The following is a 19,732-nucleotide window of genomic DNA, read 5'->3' as shown; positions in this document are numbered from 1 at the left end:
ACCTGTTTCAGGGGGGAGATCTCTTCTGAGAACCCCTGGTCTCTAGAATTCCCAGCATGTGTCCAATCCACACTTCAGGCTGGTGGTAGATTTTTGAACCCATCATGTGGAAGGAGACTCTGGTAGGTCTGGTACCTTTATTCACGGGACATAGGCAGGCAGTAAAGACTTAGAAACTATCATGAAAAGAAATCTCTCACATCCTCTCTTTTGGATAGCTGGATATTAACCTTTACAGATGCTGGTCTTGTATTCTATTCTATTCTAGAGATGACTGGTGAGAATTCCTGACAATTCATGGGATCTCAAACCAATAAAAGAGAAACTGCACAGTTCTCATTATTGGAGAAAAAAAAAAATGAACACCAGCATTAAGGGCTGATCATGTTTCAGGCTGTTCTGATCACATACTCAAGACTGGGGACTTGACTCAGGATGTAAAGCTAATTAATGGAAGTGAGTTTAAATCGGATTTTTCTGTACTTTTGGAGTCCTTGAGGATGGTTCTAATGCAGAGCCTGATTCATTCACAAGGTAATTGAAGCCCATCTCCTTGTGTTCTAGGATCTTCAGAGGGATTTTTTTTTCTTTTTCTTTTTGCTTTTGGTGCTGGAGATTGAACCCAAGGTCTCACACATGCTAAAAGGGAATATTATTTCACTGGATGCAGACTATTTCCAGTTCTGATTTGTTTTGATTACAACACTGAGGAAATGTCCAGGCCTATTAGATTTCTCTTTGAATATTTAGTTCCCATCATTAGGAGAGCCAGACTCCATCTTCCTCTACCTGGGACTTGGTTGTTGGAGTTTTCAACATGTCATAAACTGTCCCTTGTTGCAGCAAACATCACTCACCCCAAAGCCAGAAGCAGGGACAGAAGTCTCTCATCTCTTTCCTTTCTCTCATTCATTATATTCATTGATCAACAAACCTGAACTCACAGATCCCTCTTAGTAGTTTCTGGAGAGCAGTCCAGTGACTGATCTTGAATGAATAACGGTTGTCCCCTGCCTTCTGCAGTCCCTATCACCTGTCCCCAACATTACAAGCAGCCTCATGAACAGCTCCCACCCATCTGGTCTCCCACATGCATGTTCTATATCAGTTGCAATAACTCTTCTAAAACTTAGATCAGGTCCTTTGTAACTTCTATGCTTAAATTCCTCTCAAGGCTTTCCTATCTTAGGAAAAAAGGCTATGCTCCTTTCTCTGGGCTCGAGGACCAGGCACCCTTTGACCCACCAGCCTTATCTTTTGCTACCTGATCCCACCAGAGTCCCTACTTTCCTCTTCCAGATCCTGCAGGTCCCCATATACACCTGGTGCTCATTCATCCCCTTGCACCCAACAGCCAGGACTTTAGAAATCACCTGGGTCATGTCACAGCTCTGCTTAAGAACTCTGGTGGCTTCTTACTGCTCCCAACCATGGTCTCCACCTTCCCATATCATTGCTCCTCCACCCCCACTGCTTTGTCACACACTGCCTTGCCCTTGGGCACTCTTGCCCTCTCTTGACTTTCCCATTTCCTGGTCCTCCTGCTGTGAAGGTCCCTCCACTCGGCCCATGCCATGCATGCATGACTGGATCCTTGTCACCCTCCAGGTCTCAGCTCCACACTGCCTCCGGGATGACCTTCCCTGGGCAGTGGCCTCCCTCAGGTGCTCTTGGCAGCAGCATCCTGTTCATTCCCCTCTTAGCACTTGCCAGACTCCAGAATGTGCCACCTGGAAATATATTTCTCTCATTTCTTTGACATATTTTGAAATAGCAATTCAGGGAAGCTGCAGAGAGCTGCAAAGCTGCCCATTTATAAGAGAAATTCACATCTGTCTGCATTAGTGGGGTGGACAGCAGATGCCAAGGGAGGCTTTGTTGCTAAAACTCTTTCTTGGCAAGAAATCACAGGGAGAAAGAGGTCAGAGATCTCTCCAGGCAGAGAGCCTACCCCAGGTTATCAGCCATTCTGTGGACTGCTACTTGAGACCTAATGTGATGACAAGACAGCCCTGACTTGCCTCCACCTTCTCTCCCTTAACCCGTGGCCACCTTCCTCCAAGAACCCCACATTTCTTTCCATGCAGTATGTAAACTTCAGCAATCCAGCCCTCCTTTGAATTTCACACTGTATGATTATGTCTCCTGTGTATGGATACATAATAAAGTTTGTGTACCTTTTTCCTGTTAATCTGTCTATTGCCAGTTTATTAGATTAAAATGATCTAAACTTGTAGGGAAGAGAAAAATTAAAATTTCCCTACACATCAAATGATGGGTTTTGTTCATGGCCCTGTGTTAAAGACAGATCATTGCCAGAGTGCTTGTGTTTGAATTTTGCCTCTCTGTCACCTACTAGCTGTTCAACTTCAGACAAGTTTCTTAACCTCTCTGTGTTTGTTTTTCCTCTAGGAAATGGAGGTAATAGTACTGCCTACCTCTGAGTGTTGTTAGGAGGATTAAATAAATTTGTGTATGTAAAGCACTTAGAACAGGGCCTGGCAATGTAAGCCTGAGCTCTGTGATGGTCTTTATCTGTCCTGGTCTCACTGTTTCTCTATGGGCTGGACTAACACCTGACATGAGGTCTCTTTACCCCCAGCCTTTTGTGCTTGAAGGATGGACAGGGAATGGATAGAATGTGAGAAGAAACACTGTATTTGAAAATGTTGAAGTCCTAAAGGAAATGGACCATGATTAAAATTAATAAATGAAATAAAATTCAAACTAGGGTTACCTGAAAGGTAATAAAAACATGAAAAAAAATTCTCTGTTTTGCTTGTGGTTATCCTTGGAATTGACAGATAAAAAGCTTTGCCAGTCAAAACTCTGTAATGGTCTGTTCCCCAAAGAGTAGCCAATTCCACCAGCAAGACCCAGGCCCTTTCTTGCAAAGTCACATTTAAAATGGGCTTGCTGGGGCTGGGGATGTGGCTCAAGCGGTAGCGCGCTCGCCTGGCATGCGTGCAGCCCGGGTTGGATTCTCAGCACCACATACAAACAAAGATGTGTGTCTGCTGAAAAGTAAAAAATAAATATTAAAAAAAAATTCTCTCTCTCTCACTCTCTCTTAAAAAAAATGGGCTTGCTAATACATTTATCTTCAGCCTTAGGAGAACTATGGATCCAACACATATTCATATTTCTTTCCAAAGCTGAGCACCGGCTATAACAGTGGGAGTCTAGGAGTGTAGCTCAGAGTTAGGACATGTGGCTAGAACATGTGACAACCTGGGCTCAATCCCCAGCACCAAAAATAAAATAAAAATAAATAGCTAACGGTACTATTTAGTACTGTACCAGGCACAGTGCCAAGAACTTTCCAAACATGAGTTAATTCAATCATCACAGGATTCATGGGAGACGGAAACTGCTCTATCCCTCTTCTACAGATAAGGAACCAGGGGCTTAAAGAGATGCAGCAACATGCCTGGGGTGCCTCTGCTACTCGTATCTGAACCCAGGCCAACTTTTTGAGACGAGCTCTCACCATCCACACTGGACTGATACCTATCCTCATAATGAAATATATCAGAATCGCAGATCTACTTTATGCACGCTATTAATTACAGCTTGAATCATGGATGGCGTCAGGTGGCACCCGGCAGTTGATTGGCACATCTGATGTCCCGTTGTCTCACCGGTTCCTAACAGTACATGTGGATATAACGTTACCTTCCAGTTTCTGCATTTCTAGAGAATAATGAGGGCCCCTTTCCTTTCATATTTCAACCAGGTTTCAAGGATAGAGAAAGACCCCTCTGGGGCAGGTTAAAGTGCTTGGAGGGTTTCAAGTGAACCTATTATATTTTTTAATACCCAATCCTTTTTCTTCTCACTTCCAGGTCAATTAAAGGCCAATTCTGAACCACTTCAATCTAAAAGAAAAAAATTCCATCTCCTCTCATAGTCTGTGATCAAGTGCTTAAAACCATGGTCTCTGGGGTATATGAAGAATTGTCTAATAGCTGTGTTTTATTTCATTATTTTTAAAAATAGTGATGTTATTTTAATAGCTATGTTTTAGCATCCTGTGTTCTCGGGACATGAGATACATGCTGATTATTTTTTCCTGGTTGGGAATCAGAGTTTAGAGGGGCCTCGACTCATGGCAACAAAAATCCAGGGCAGGCTTTTCTGAAACACAGACGAGAATCAATCAAAACACCACGAGCTAATTAATGTAACTTGGAGCCCCAGGGAGCAGCTGTATTACAGTGAGTACCACAGTATAAAATTGTTTAACACTAGAAGGACACTCAAGTACCTGAGGTTAGCTTTCTAACCAGATGCTTTCTGTTTAACTACTAAGAAATACATACATAAAATATATATATATGTGCCAGGTACTGATTATGTGGCTTATATATGCCAATCCAATCTTATTAACAGTCCAGGGAGATGAGCACAATTGTTAGTTCTATTTATAGATGAGGGAATTTAGGTTCAGAGAGGTTTGGTGAGCTACCTCAGGTCCTACAGAGAGCAAATGGACCAAACTTGGCCACTCTGCTGCAGATTTGGGTTTTTTTTTTTTTTTTTTTTTTTTGGTACTGGGAATTAAACCCAGGGACACTTAACCACTGAGCCACATCCCCAGCCCTTTTTGGTATTTTATTTAGAGACAGGGTCTTGCTGAGTTCTTTAGGGCCTCGCTAAGTTGCTGAGGCTGGCTATGAACTCGTGATCCTCCTGCCTCAGCCTCCAGAGTCGCTGGGATTACAGGCAGGCGCCACCACCACGATACCACGCCCGGCTAGAGTTGGTGTTCTTATCCCTCACCTCAGTCACCTCTCAGTGGCCAAGTGTTTGGAGGCACTGCGTCCCTGAGAGTGCCCTTCCTGGTGCCCATCAGTGGGAATTCAGTAGTTCTTGGTTGTTTCTAGGTCCAATGTCTCACTACAACAGGCGGTTAAGGCAGAAATGCTTGTGGAACTGAATGGGAAAGATTCTCAGCGAATATCCCTTTTTCAGTTGTAACTTCTAATATTGCACAGGTGACATCAGCCAGTCAATCTCTCAGGCAGCTGTAAGAAAGTACTGAAAGGGTGGGCAGAGCCGGGAGCGGAGCCCCAGGGCTTCTGAGAAAGCATGCCTTGGCCCTGGGGGAGAAGGGCCAGTCAATCTCTGGGAGTTCAAGTAGGGCTGGAAACTGCCATCAAGTGTCACTTGGAAGGTGATGGTTTCCTCCTGCCACCCAGTAAACATCAGACTGTATTTATAATGGCAGATCATTTGTTGATAAAAAATGACGCCAGTTCAGGTTAGCAATGTCCCAGGATTCTGACCACCAGATGGGGAGACAGTGAAGGGGCTTAGTTGACATGGGTTTGGGCACACAGGGTTAGAACAGAAAGGGACAACTGAGGACAAAGAAAAAGACTGGAGATGCCTATATATGGGAGGCTTTAAAAATCTATGAAATCATTTAGGCAAAATAAGGGGGGGAAGAGGAGGAGGAGGAGGAGGAGGAGGAGGAGGAGGAGGAGGAGGAGGGGGAGGGAAGAGAGAAGGAAAGAAATGCTCAGACCATAGCTCTCAGGCAGTGGTTCTCAGAATCAAGACAAAAGAATAATCACCTGGAAAACTAGATTCCTGGAGCTCACCCCTTATGCGCAACCTCAGAGTTTCAGATTTCCAGATCAAGGTCAGAGTACAATGATTTGCAATTCTAACAATTCCTAACCATGCTGGTGCTGCTGGCTGGTTTGGTCCTTCACTCAGCACCCTCCTCTGCCACTGTTCAGTGTGCTCCTGACACCCTAGCATCTTTAGGCTAGCCCCAGGGCCTTTGCACTTCCTTCTGCTTGGAATTCACTTCCCTGGATATCCACAGGAATCAAGTTCTCATCATTTTCAGATCCCTACTTATATGTCATTTTATTAATTAAATCTTTTCTAACCAACTTTTTCTCCCCCCCCCCCACCCATCCTGGAGATTGAACCTAGGGCTTTTGCACATGCTCAGCAGGTGGTCACAACCCCTAACCCTAAACACTTTTCTTAAAAATAGCAGCTCCCCATCCACTCTCCCCCAGCTATCCTTCTCCCTAACCACTTGTCTGTTTTACTCCATTGTTTATATCACTTTTAACAAACTATATAATTTATTACCTAGGTGTTTCGGTTGTCATCTGTCCCTCTACGTGAGCAGGGATTTGTGCCTATTATGTCTTGCTCAGTCTCCTGAATCAAGGGCAGTCCCTGGCACATATTAAATGTTCAATAAATTTTGGGGTTTAGTTTGGTTTGGTACAAGAAACTGAAGCCATTTAACCTCTGAGTCACATCCCCAGCCCTATTTATTTATTTTGAGACAGGGTCTTGCTAAGTTGCTTACAGCCTCACTAAATTGCTGAAGCTGGCCTTGAACATGCAATCCTCCTGCCTCAGCCTCCTGAGCCTCTGGGATTACCGCACATGCCACCGCGTCCAGCCTCTCAAGTACTTGTTGAACGGATAGATAAAATGAAAGGACGAACATTCTTGGACAGAGCATTGAGGTTTTAAGAATTTAATTGTGATGGAGACACTCGCTGTTCGCCTCCAGATCTCAAATGAAATGTGGCCCTGTTGCTCTGCTTCTGAGACATGCCTCTTGGCATCCATTCACACCAGGCACTGGCTGGGGCTGGGTCGCGGTGGTGCTGGACTCCCAGGAAGCCATGCAGCACTGCCAGCGCCCCCGTTGGTTTCTGAGAGACACGGTGCAGTTCCACATGGACCATGACCTCTGGTTCACAGCCAATGGGGCTCACCTGCCTGTCCATGGCATTTCCTGTGCCAGCCCACTTGCAGCTCCTGGAAGTGCCCCATTGTGCTCGCCCTCTTGCTCTGTTCACGCTTTGTTTTCCCAACACAACGGACTCCCACTCATCCTCAAAGTCAGAGCAGATGCCCACTCTCCAGGAAAGCCTCCCTGAGCTCCCCACTCCTGGGCTCCGAGTGGCCTGGACCCATCTCTTACCTTCTCTCATCGCTCCCTTTGCACATGCCCATGTTCCAAGCCCAGTGCTTCGTTTATATTTTAAGAATGTTATTGTTAGTGCACGTCCTCAAAATTCGTTGCTCGGTACACCGTGTGTTTAATTTGGCTTTTCCACTTTCTTTTGGCCGAGTGTTGGGATCGCTTTTATAATTAGACCCAATTGATTTTTATAATTAAATTCATCCAAGCTAATAAAAAACCAAGAGAAGACGCTGAGGTGGTGGAAAACAGCCTTCGGACCAATGTTTCTATGCGATATATTTTTTTCATTGTTGCTTTAATAAAGTGGACTTAGGATTCATCTGAACACGTCGGGAGGCTCTGTCTCTCATTAATGAACTGGGACCAGGTGCACCATCGCAATACCCTCACCAAAATTCACTTTGCCAAGAAAACTTGAAATGTCCCAGAGATTCTTAGCATTGTTTTTGGAAGTTTAATATTAAAACTTCATAATGGGACCCAGGGCCTCACACATACTTAGGAAGTGCTCTACCACTGAGCTACATCCCTAGCCCATGATTCCTATCATGAAACGGACATCCTTACCTTTCTCCTTAGTAAACCCTAAGCTGTTTTGTTGTATATTTTCAGAGGTTTAAGGTTTTTCCTTTGTTTGTATTTTCTAATTCTCAGTGTGGTTTTGGGAAGGCCTTCACAGGTCTTTTCTCAAAAAAAAAAACAAAAAACAAAAAACTGGGTTCTCGGTGAAAGAGGAAATACACAGTGGAGAAAAAGGAAAGTAATTTACAAACCTTCAGAAAAGGCCTCTTGCACTCATTCCAAAGAAAATTCCCTTGGGCTGGGTGTGGTGGCATGTGCCTATAATCCCAGTAGTTTAGGAGGCTGAGGCAGGAGGTTCATGAGTTCAAAGCCAGCCTCAGCAATTTAGCATAGACCTTAAGCAACTTAGTGAAACCCTGTTTCCAAATAACAAATGAAAAGGGCTGGGGATGTTAAGTGCCCCAGGTTCCATCCCTGGTACAAAAAAAAAAAAATTTTTTTTTTCCTTGGAAATGGTTATAACCTAAACTGTGATTTGCTATCGATAATAATAATGATAATATCTATTGTTTATTGAGAGGTATGAGGCACACAGTGTGCATTATTTACAACCTTTGTAGCCAATACCGCATAATAAGTTGTATTAATTCTCATCATATAGGTCCAGAAATCAAGGTTCAGAAATACAAAGAAATGTGCCAGTGCTAAGAGCCATAGCCAGTAGTAATGACACATGGCATTTTTGGTTCCAGCAAGCCATTGAGATGATAATGATTATGTTAAGATGTGCATTCAATTGGAGATTAGACCCCTGCTGTCCGCCATGGCCTGCTACTTTGGAGCTCTCAAGGGACTCCCGGAGAGTTCCCATTGGTTGGGGAAGTGCGGTAGGAGGGAATTCCGGAGGAGGGATTTCCTGTTGGTGTAGTGTGTCCTGGGAGAAGGCCGCGTGCGTGGCATTGGCGGGAGTTTTGGAAATATAAAGTTTGTTCCTGCTTGAGTGGCTCATGATTTTGTGCCCAGACAGACTGCGGCATGCCAGAAGTCTACAGCCAGAAGGAGGCATGTTTGAATTCAAGTCTGACCCCCAGGACCTCCAAAGCACACAGTGAGAAGAGTCTCCATCCCCAGGAAGCCTAGGGAAGGGATGGGCAGTGGGAAGTGCTGGAGATGATATTCAGCTGCGTAATGTTTGTGCCAATAGTGGCCCCAGCTGGGAACCAGAACTTTGCAGACTCCTGGAGGTGTTCTGCAGCAGCAGGGCTGAGATCAATGGCAAAGTTCAATGGCAGGGGTAGGCTGAGCCGCTGCCGGCACCAGTTGGAACTCAGACCTAACTCTTAAGTTGCATATGGATTCTGATTGCCCGAAAAATCCTAGTTGTTATCACAGTCAAATCTTCCCTCCTTCCTGTGGGGCTTTAGATAGGTTCATTCGAATCTTCCAGCAGGACCTTTCTTACCTGGCTACGCAGCAGGCTGAAGCTGGTGGTATAACCCACTTTACTGCCCCAAGATGCAGAGAGCAATGGTGCAGTGGTTAGGAATGCCGGCTAAGGTAAAAGACTACCTGGGTCAAATCCACAGACCAATAACTTACTAGTTGTATATCCTTAGACTAACAAGTTCTAAACTTAGTCTGTTTCCTGGGTAGGATCGTACAAGGATCACACTGTAATGTACATACAGGGATTTGTTTTTGGCACAGAGGATGTGTTTAATAAAATATATGCTATTAGCATTCTTATTTGCATATCTTTGTCAACAAAGGGCACAGAATCTGGCAGCCTTTGTCTTTGTACAATATCCTGTTATCCATGGTGGTAGATGTCGATTCTTGGCGTGAGTCCTATATGTATGTGTTGTGAGCTCTAATGAGACCCCAGGTGAGTTAAGTCCTGTAAATAAATCATAGAAAATATCTTTGGCCTAAATCAACATGCCCTAAATTCCATCCCTTTCTTCTGAATGTGTTGTGCGCTCTCTTCTTGTAGAGAACATTCTGCCAACTCATCTGCGAAGAAAAGAAACCCATTTAAATGGTCCTACACTTTGTTCAGCAATTGGGGGTCCACTGTGTGCTTTCAGTGGATGCCCCTGGTAATGACGATCACTCACAGAAAGATGCTGGCTCTGAACGTCAGCGTTTAGCTGTAAAGCGTAGCCATATCCTGCCCTCAGACATATTGTGCACCATATCTACACCCACAGGTCAACTTCTGGTTCCTTCTACTGCTCAGATGCTCGCAGCCATAGGTCACCCAGCAAGCCAGCAGCAGCAGGGTCACCAGGAGCTTGCTCCAATAGGAAGTGACCTAGGAGCCTGCAAACACCTGATCAGCAAGGATCCTGCGCCCAGACTGGCAGGTGACAGCTACTGGTGAGCGGTGCCCATGCTGCTGTCTGTTTGCATTTGGAATATCCCATAAACGCAAACAAAAGGATGCAGCGCCCCAGTGTTTGACTGGAGCTGGAACTAAATTCTATTTTACCTGAGAAGGAGCCTGACTAATTCAGGTGGTTCCAGATCAGAGGCAGTGAAATCCCATCACTCCCATCACTCCCATCACCCTTCATTCTCACGGTGCTGGTGGTGTCTGCGCCATTGTTGTCTGATTCATTATTCCCAGCACTGCTCCGAGGGCCAAGGGCTCCTGTCCTCGTCTCCACCTGACAGATGAGAAAGTGGCCCTCCCAGGGAATCTGTGGGACGTTCAGAATGAGAATAGACAGCTTCCCCTTCTAGGCCAGGAGCACCTTCTGTTTCTTTAAGTTTGACGTCATTCTTTCAAAAGTATTTAACATAATGAGATTTTCAAGCATTCAGAAAAGCACAGAGCATGTTTTAGGCTGTTGTGTAATGACTAGAACTTGTACCATTAGGGGTAGACGCTGCCTGACAAGTCATTCCCTCTGCCTCCTCTGTCCCGCACACTCGCCTCCCACTCGCCCGTCCACCAGCAACCTTCTCACCACCTCCCTGACCGGCTTCATCATTCCTTTAGGTTTTTACTTAGTCCAGGACATCCAGTTAAACTTGATCTACAGATAAACAACAAGTAACCATAGTAAGTATGAATATGTCCCACATATAGTGTGAGACAGAGGTGCCTGAACAAAAAATTTCACCGATTCTCTAGAATTTAAGTGGGTGGCTTATTTTTTTATTTGCTAATTCTAATTCTAATGATCATATTTGCAGTGAGGCTGTCTCTGTGCACTTATCATCAGTTTGCTTGAAAAATATATATATATATATATATATAGTTGTTGATGGACCTTTATTTTTATTTATTTGTTTGTGGTGCTGAGAATCAAACCCAGTGCCTCACACATGCTAGGCAATTGCACTACCGCTGAGCCACAACCCCAGCCCCGTGAAGTTACTTATTTTGCTTATTTTCTTCCTTCTTTCTCTAGAATGCAAACTCTTTGAAGGCAAGGTTTTTGTTTCCTTTGTCCTCTGTTCTACCCATAATCCCTGGAATAGTGTGTGAGATATAGTAGATGCTCAATAAATATTGGCTGAGTGACTGAATAAATAAATAAAAGAATGCAATGATTATCTTCTTATCTGTCTTTTGAGCTGTATCAGAATTTCTCTAAGATAAAAAATATTGGAAATGGAATTCCTTTTTGTTGTGTATATGTCTTGCCAATTCATTTTTCAAATTGATTGAAGTAATTTCCATGTCCATCAGCAACATTTAAAGGTCCCTATTTCTCCCACATCCATATCTTTATTTATTTATCTTAGAAAGTGGAATACTTTTAATGTTTGAAGCAACAGTCAAAACCAGCAGGAAAACACAAGAAAACCGCTTGTAGACTACAGCTTGTGAATTCCATAATAGACAGTGATTGTTCAGCCAGGGGTGCAGGAAATTCTTAGGTACTTGTTTAAAAGATGGGTTGATTATTACAGATGTGCAAATAGTCCTAAGCCATGATGCTTCATGTGTAAGAAAACAAACAAAAGTTGTACAAACTCATCACAGTTGCATTGTCACTTAAAAGTCCTGGTAAAAATCTTGAGGAAACCCCATCTATTCATTTATTTAGTTTTTCAACTAAAAAAGGAGGAAATCTTGACTAAGAGCAATAAAATGAACACACATGTTTTGTACGACATGACATAGGGTCAGCTTCAGGCCTGAGTGTGTGGCTCAATGGTGGAGGACTTGGGAACCCACACGAGGCCCTGGGTTCCATCCTCAGCACCACAGAAAGGAAGAAATAAAGGAGGGAAAGAAAAAGGTCAACTTCAGCATTGCCAAAAGCATGGAACTCGGGTCAAAGAGAAAATTTGATAAAGTCCTTTGTTATAGATATGATCAAAAGGTTCAAAAGAGAAATATAAGCTACACAGCATATATAACAACAACAACAACAAACCCTGTGATCAAAAGCTACAACAAAATGATGCATTTTGATGGTTTTCAATATATTCTTGGATAGTCACAAAACAGGTTTTGGGGCATTGCAAGAGTGTCCATAATCCCCATTCCTCCCTGCATGTCTGCCTTTGTCATGTGGCTGCAAAGTGATATGTAGAAATGAAGCCTATTTTTCTCTTGTCTTAAAGATGGACCTGCCTTGGCCAATGTAATGCAGAAGTCACAAAATGCCAGTTCAAAACTTGGGCCTCTAGAGGTCTTCTGTGTTTCCGTCTGCTCTCTTGGAACACCACCTAGTTGCCACGTGCGGGTGCCTGGACTAGCTGGCTGGAAGGTAAAGACACCACATGGACCAGAAGGGAGTCAGTCTGTTGTCCAAGCTGAGGCTCAGAGAGGCAAGAGAGCCCAGCCAAGATCAGCAAAGCTGCTGACTTGACTCCCAGCTGAACACAGATGCACCAAGGAGGCCAGAAGAACTACCTTGCTGAGCCCAGGCTAGATCACCTACTTGCACAATCATATGCTAAATAAGCGCTGGTTATTTTGAGTCACTACCGTTTGCAATCCTTTGCTGTACAGTAATGGTTACCTGGGACACAGGCTAACTTTGTCCTTCATCCTTCAGAGGACAGAGCTGTTGGTTTCTTTCTTTCTTTTGCTATATTTATACTGATGAAACTCGTGGTTATATCTTGATCTGCAAAGAACTCAATGGAAAAATAACACATGAATTCTTTCTCCATAAAATGTGTGAGTATTTTATTGAGCACAGTGTCGTCTGGAACCAATAAAGAATCATGTGCACAGCTGGGCACCCATCTTTGACAGATGCACAGCTGCATCAAGCCGTTTCACCCTCTGCATGCATCAGCAACTACTGCTTCATTTGCCAAGAACATTGGACTTGTAAGCCTCTGGGAGGGTCATGAAAAAAAAAATCTAATGGTTGAAAAGCTTGTCTTTTTAAGGAAATAACTAAAAATGAAAACTTCCTCTGAAATTTGACTTTAAAAAAATAGCATTCTGAATATGTTTTTCCCTCACCCAGGGGCAAGTGCCAGTTGGACATTTTAAACTCAGGGATGAATTGTAAGTTAGTTTCTCTCATGGAAAACAAATACAGACAAGCTAAAAATACAACAACAGTTTTGAAAAACCCAAATAAAAAGCATTAAGTATGAGGAGTGGTTCAAGAAGGCTTTTTTTTTCCCCCAAAGCTGAACTTTCACAGTTGACTAGTACAAAGCAAAGCTATGAATACCTCTTCCTACACAAGGCAAGATCTCTTCCTAAAAAGTAAAGCTCTACAGATGAATGCAAATGGTTGGTAGGGCGCAATTAGTCTTGTAACTCTCAGTTCGGTTCATGTTACACAAACCACAGTGCTGGATTCAGAACAAAGAAAAGTACCTTCATTCATATAGTTTCATTTAAATAAGTCCCCAAGAATTTAAAAGAGATTGACTAATGGACCAGAATTCAGCTCATCATATGCAAGAAAATACACTTTCAGACATATTTACCTATAGAAGCCTAAAGATACCACTGTTGGGTAGTATCCCCCCAAATCTCTTGCTGAAACTGACTTTGAACTTGCAATCCTCCTGCCTCAGCCTCTGGAGCTACTGGGATTACAGGCATGCACTACTGCACCTATAAGAAATTTCTTTAATGATACTACTGGCCCAGCATATAAAGCAAGGAGGGAGCCATTGCACTTAGAATCCACATATTCATGGGAGTCCAGGTCCTCAAAGATGCTGAGGCAACAAAACAGAGAAAAGACTCTCTGAATATGGACAGCTTATTTTTTTTTTAATGCAGCTCAGTTTCCCAAAAGGAATAAGCACAATTTAAATGCTTCCCAGTTTTACTTTTCCTGATGATAAATAACTGAATGCAATGAAAGAATCCTTTAAGTTCTGGAAAAGAATGCAAAATTTATAAGGAAAGTAAGATAAAACAGTGAGATTTTTAGAAAAGCACTTTAAAGCAGCAGGTTGGTGAGAATGAGGAGAAATGAGGCTCTCAGTTGTTGCCAGTGAGATATGGTAACGGTAAGATGGTGAAGTTCCTCAAAATGCATAGAATGACCATATGACCCACATCTAAGTATATAAACCAACAAAAATGAAAACAACCACACAAAAACTAGTAATGAATGCTCATAGTAATTATTCACGATAGGCAAAAGTAGAACAATCTCACATAAGTTGATGAATGGATCCATGACATGTGATCTGGTACAATTGAATATTATTCAGCTACAAGAAAAATTTAAGTACTGATACATGCTCCAACATGGATGAGCTTTGAACACATTGTGCTAAATGAAAGAAAGCAGTTACAAAAGACCCCATATGATTCTCTTTATAGGAAGAATGCAGAGTGAAACCAAGCTATGGAGAAAGTAAATTAATGTTTTCCTAGAGCTGAAGGGATAGGGCCAGAGCATGTGTGTGTGTGTGTGTGTGTGTGTGTGTGTGTAGTAGTAGTAGTAGTAGAAGAAGAAGTAGTGGTGATGATGGTGGAAGTGGTTAATGATATGAGATTTGGGAGGAAGTAATAAAAATGGTCCAAAATTGATTGTGGTGGTAATTGCATGACTGTGAATATACCAACAATCCCATACTTGCCTACTTTAATGGCATGTGGATAATATCTCAAGAATGGTTAACACACACCTACTTTCAGAAGGTCACTGCCCTCAGGCTCTAGTGTGCCTGCTCTTCTTTGCCATCAAGGTCTTTGGTGCTTGGAGGAATTCCATAGTAGCAATGAAGTCCTGGAGACATTCAAATGGAAGTCTAGCCAAATACCCTTAAGCACGTGATCCCTGTTCATTGATTTTACAAGTTCAGTCTCATGGGCTACATTTATTGAGACCCTACAGCACAACAGGCACGGGTCTCAGCATTGAGGATGCAATTAGTGCACCAAATGCACCCCACGAGTCCCTGTCTCCTAGAGTGGACACCCTCGGGGATGTGCAGATAATGAACAAATGTCAATACCACATTAGCCAGGAATGAACTGGGGAGGAGGGAGTGAAAAGCAGAGGCCCCCGCAGGACAGCCATTGTACGTGGGTGAAGAGAGAAGGAGGGCGCTTGTATGGGAGACGCTTGACCAGATATCTGAAGTCCCAGCGCCTTCCCACCGGCCTGGGCAACCTTGCATCCTGCAAAGGGAATAGCAGAGGCCAAGAAAAAGGGCCCGACAAGTATCTCAGTGGCAGCTTCTCTCTGCCCAGAAAGAGTCTAGAAGACACTCTCTGTTGTCTGGAGCTGGGGATGGGCACTGGCTTTGTAGTCTTGCTGGGACTATTGGTTTCAGTGAAAGAGTTTACAAAGTTTTTTTTTTTTTTTTTTTTTAATAAAATCCTTAGGAATAAGGTAAAAAAATACTCCCTGAATATAGACAGATTTATCAATGGCAAAATCATTATATACAAAGAATATCTATTAATAATATAATTTAGTAGCTAATGAGTAATGTATTCAATATGCATGTGCAAGTATCGACAATCATGATATTACCAACAGTATAGCAAACTAATATCGTTTTTTAAAAATATTTTTTAGTTGTAAGTGGACACAATATCTTTTTATGTATTTATTTTTATATGGTGCTGAGGATTGAACCCAGTGCCTCACACATGTGAGGTAAGCGCTTTACCACGTAGCTCCATCTCCAGCCTTAAACTAATATTGTTGATCAATAATACTAACAATTGGCATTTGATAAAACTAATAATGATAATAGATGTCATATGATAAGAACTTCTCTGGTCTCTGGGTGTATGCCACAAGGCCTATACCTGTTTATGTTCTGATAAATAATTTTATGAATCGCTTGGCTAAATTTAGGGAATCAACCTTTCAAAATGACAAAAAAAAAAAAAAAAAGAAAGAAAGAAAGAGCTGAAAAGCAGGATTGCAAAAGGTTAGAGGAGAGAGAATCGTGGACTTGACAACATGAAATGGAAGTTTAACTAAACTAATGTATATATTAAGGATAAGCAAAGCAGTCAATATTAAACAACAAAAAACTCACGACCTGAATTTCATTTACAAAACTAAATAGAATTCTAATGTGTGACGTGATAGACCTCAAAGCCCAGGCAATATTAGTGTATAAACAAACCCGTGTTCTTCACAGCGTGCTAAAAAGACTGATATATTCGGATCATGTATGAATGCTGTGTTCAGTCTCATGGGCTACATTTAAGAGGGAGCTGTGTAAATTCAGTATGTCAAGGTGACAGCAGTTAGGATGGGAAGTCACTCAGGGCCAACTTCAATGATGGAAGGAAATGGCGATATTTGGTCCCCAAAAGAACAGCTTAAATAGAGGGAAGGCCAACACTAGCTACCGGTCGGTTGTTCTCTGAGAGATGCCAGGTGCTGACCCATGACAGTAGGGTCCCTACAGAGTGGGCTGGTGAGCAGGGCTCTTGGAGAACAGATTTGACAGTAACTGCGAGGAGGGCTTTGTGGGACTCAAAGCTGCTCCCTGATGGAATGGCTTCCTGTGAGGCGGTGGGGACCTCCAGTGCCTGGGAGTGCCCCTGCAGAGGCCAAGTGTCACCTGTGATCCTGCTGTGCTGGGAACCCCTGCTTCCCCGGGGGCCGTTGGACTCCTGACCTCCGAGGTCCCTGCTGGCTTGTGGAGTCAGGGAGCAGGCATCGAAAACAAAGAGCTCCAGTTGGGTGGTTGGCTCCGGCACTGTGGTTTCCCAACACTGGTAATTTGTATTCAGAGAACAAACACAACATTGTCCGAATTTAGGCACTGCTAAAGGCATGGACTTGGAGAAGTAACCGTTTTCTAGAATGGCGCTGACTGCAGGTCAATTAGAAACGTAACATCGCTCCAAGATGGAAGCCAGATTTTCCTTTATGGAGTCCCCCCACCAACACACACACTCTATGGCTGCCTGACTGGGCTTGGCCCTAGCCATGGCTTTGACAAAGTCTTTTAGAAGATTTCATCTCATGTCCCCTCCCCTGTGGCCCTGTCTCAGGGATTCCCCTCTCAACTCTGTCATCTGGACCTCCCACACTCATTTGCTGGACCTCACTGCAGACTGTACACCTTAGATTCGCTCTCTGCCTTCCTCCTTGGGTCCTCTGGACAGTCCCTGCTTCCAGAGTCTTCTCAGTCTGCATTTGCCTCCATGTTTGCTCTCAGGACCCAGCCCTGCCCACCCCTCTGGATTTAGCCTTTGTTGCCCAACAGACTCACAGTTGCCTCTCCCTGGCCTGACAGTAGTGCCGTTTAGTGATGATCTCGTATGTGACAATATTAAGTCTAAATTTCATGTCATCCCTATAATGGCATTCCAGAGCAGTTTTTATACCCATTTTGCAGAAGAGAAACCTGAGGTTCAGTAGCTTGCTGAGGTTGTTCAATTGGTTGTAGAGCTAGAATTCCAACCTCTTATCTGCTTCCCAAATCAACACTTTCTCTAGTGTACAATGCTAATTCCATTGTTTGGATCAGCACCTCACTGAACCTATGCCAGATATTCAGGAAGTAGTTGTTGTTTATTTTTTTTTATGTGCTTGTTTGTGTTTAGGAGATGAAGACAAATATTCCACTCATTTTCAATAAGCAGGCAATGATCTTCCATGGCTTTCAACACACATCATGATGGATTGCATTTCAAATGAAAATTCTGTCTGACAAATCCGCTTGGAGCTTTTATACTTGGATCATTCCAAGTGGGAAAAGAATCGTCTCCTTGGGCCCAAGGAAGTCATGGTTCTCAATGTAGTTTAAAAAAAAAAAAAAAATCAGTACAGCAGGATGATTTGCTCTTCTCATCACCAAGATATGTCTTTAGCCTGATGAATACCAAGTTGGGGGATGGGATGACCCAAAGGACAGATGTGTGCAGCACCCTGTGTGATAGAAAGACCTGCTCCTCAACTAGTGCACCATTCAACGTTGCAGACTAGGGATGGGTGGGCACACTGAGGCTGCCATGGTGAGGAGACTTCCCAGTTTCACCCAGTTCTTCCTCTCGTTGTATTAGAACACTAGTCACAATTCTTATTTAATAATAAACACACACTGAACTTTTATTTCTCCTAGGGAGAAAACAAAACCAACCAGAAACCATGAATACCAAACTTCGCAAAGCAGCAACTCCAAGCAGGAGACAAACACAATGACACAGGCTTCATCACCCACCTGCTGGCAGGGTTGACACTGCCAGGCAGGGGGACAAGAAATCGGAACCACGACCAGGCACCAGTGCTCACTGGGTGTATGGCTTTGGCCAAGCAGTTAAATCAATTTCAGACCTTTAGTTTGATCTCTGATCGAATGGGGACCGCAGATACCTCGCAGTGCTGCAGCACAGCTGGATGAGGTGACCAGAGAACGTGCACTGTGAATTGGAAAGCACTCTAAAGTGACTGCAGCTACCTGGGATGGCAGACCTTCCCCAGTGGGAGAGTCCGACTGCTCTGCTGTTACAAAGGAGATAACCCTGGCTACAGTTGCCCCCCACTTTCTCTTCTGCACTCCTGGATTTTTTTTTTTCTTTGTTTTTTTATCACTCCCTACTATGCCATATGTTTTCTTTATTGGTCTGCTCTATGCTTCTCTGGATGGGACTGTGTTTCCCATGAAGGCATGGTTTTTGTCTGTGTCGATCTCTGTTGTTCCCCAGAGCCTTGAACAGTATGAGGCACATACTGGTCTCAATCAATCCTCATTGCACGAGTGAATGCCACATGGTATCTCTCATCTAAATAATCCCCCTTCTAGCCCCTCGGCCCACTGATGTCAATAAGTAGTCACAGCATCAGAGGATTTCAGAAACTTGAGCTTTGGAAACATTCAAGAGCGGTTTATTCCTCTACTCATTCATTCCCTTAGCAGATTCCGACTGCGTATCTACTATCTGTGCAAAGCGCTGGGTTCTGCTAAGTGTCTGTCATGAATACCAGACGAGAATATTGTAAAAAGAAAAAAAAAAAAAGCAAAATGGGCTTTGTAAAAATATATTTTAAATAAATAAATATTTATTAAATATTTATTTATTTATTTTGGTACTGAAGACTGAACCCAGGGGTGCTTTACCACTCACTGAGTCATATCTCCAGTCCTTTTTAGTTTTTGAGTTGGGGGGGTCTCACTAAGTTGCCGAGGCTGGCCTTGAACTTGCCATCTTCAGTCTCTGGGATTATGGATGTGCGACATTATGCCTGGCTCAAATAAATATTTAGATGTGTTGTCCTAATCCCTTATTTACTCCTGAATCATCCTATGTGGTGTCTTTGTTTGTGGTGCTGGTGACTGAACCCAGGGCCTCATGCTTGTTAAGCAAATAATCTGCCTCTGAGCTACCTCCCCAGGCAACTGGACATTTTCTTTTGGAAGTTTCTTTTTAAAAGAGGGTTGTCCTGATTTTCAAAGTGACATCTAGTTAGATACTGAGGGCAAGGTGCTGTAATGTCCATCTTCTGACATACTTGCTTCTAAACTAGCTGCAGAGATGGCAGGAGTGGAGAGGAGAGTGGAGGGAAGAGTCTCTTAGCAAAAACAGTTAAACAAAAAACATCCCTGTTCTAACATGATGAGCTTTAAATGAGCCAGTTGCCTGTGACTTTGTTTATACTGTAGTTGGGTATCGTTTTACTTAGAGAGCTATTCATTCATCATCCTGCTAATGAGTTAATAAGTAACTAGACGCCTGTATTTTCCAATTATGTGCCCTCCTTTATTTGTGTCCTCACAGTACAAACAACTTGAATGGAAAGGTCCAAGAGAGAAAAAATTCAGAAATACCTTAGAAACTTTAAGATATGTTTGTAGTACGTCTGCCTTAAA

The 19,732-nt window shown here is 43.2% G+C and overlaps 1 protein-coding gene across 2 annotated transcripts in view; it reads right to left on the bottom strand.

Annotated features, from left to right (window-relative positions):
- Frmd4a (FERM domain containing 4A) overlaps positions 1 to 19,732 on the bottom strand; it is a 287,644-nt gene that overhangs the window by 197,729 nt on the left and 70,183 nt on the right. The window lies entirely within an intron of this gene.

The sequence above is a fragment of the Callospermophilus lateralis genome, chromosome 13 (assembly GCF_048772815.1).
Source record: "Callospermophilus lateralis isolate mCalLat2 chromosome 13, mCalLat2.hap1, whole genome shotgun sequence".
NCBI classification, from domain to species: domain Eukaryota; kingdom Metazoa; phylum Chordata; class Mammalia; order Rodentia; family Sciuridae; genus Callospermophilus; species Callospermophilus lateralis.
Note: the sequence above shows the minus strand (reverse complement) of the source record. Positions and strands in the feature narration are given on the sequence as shown.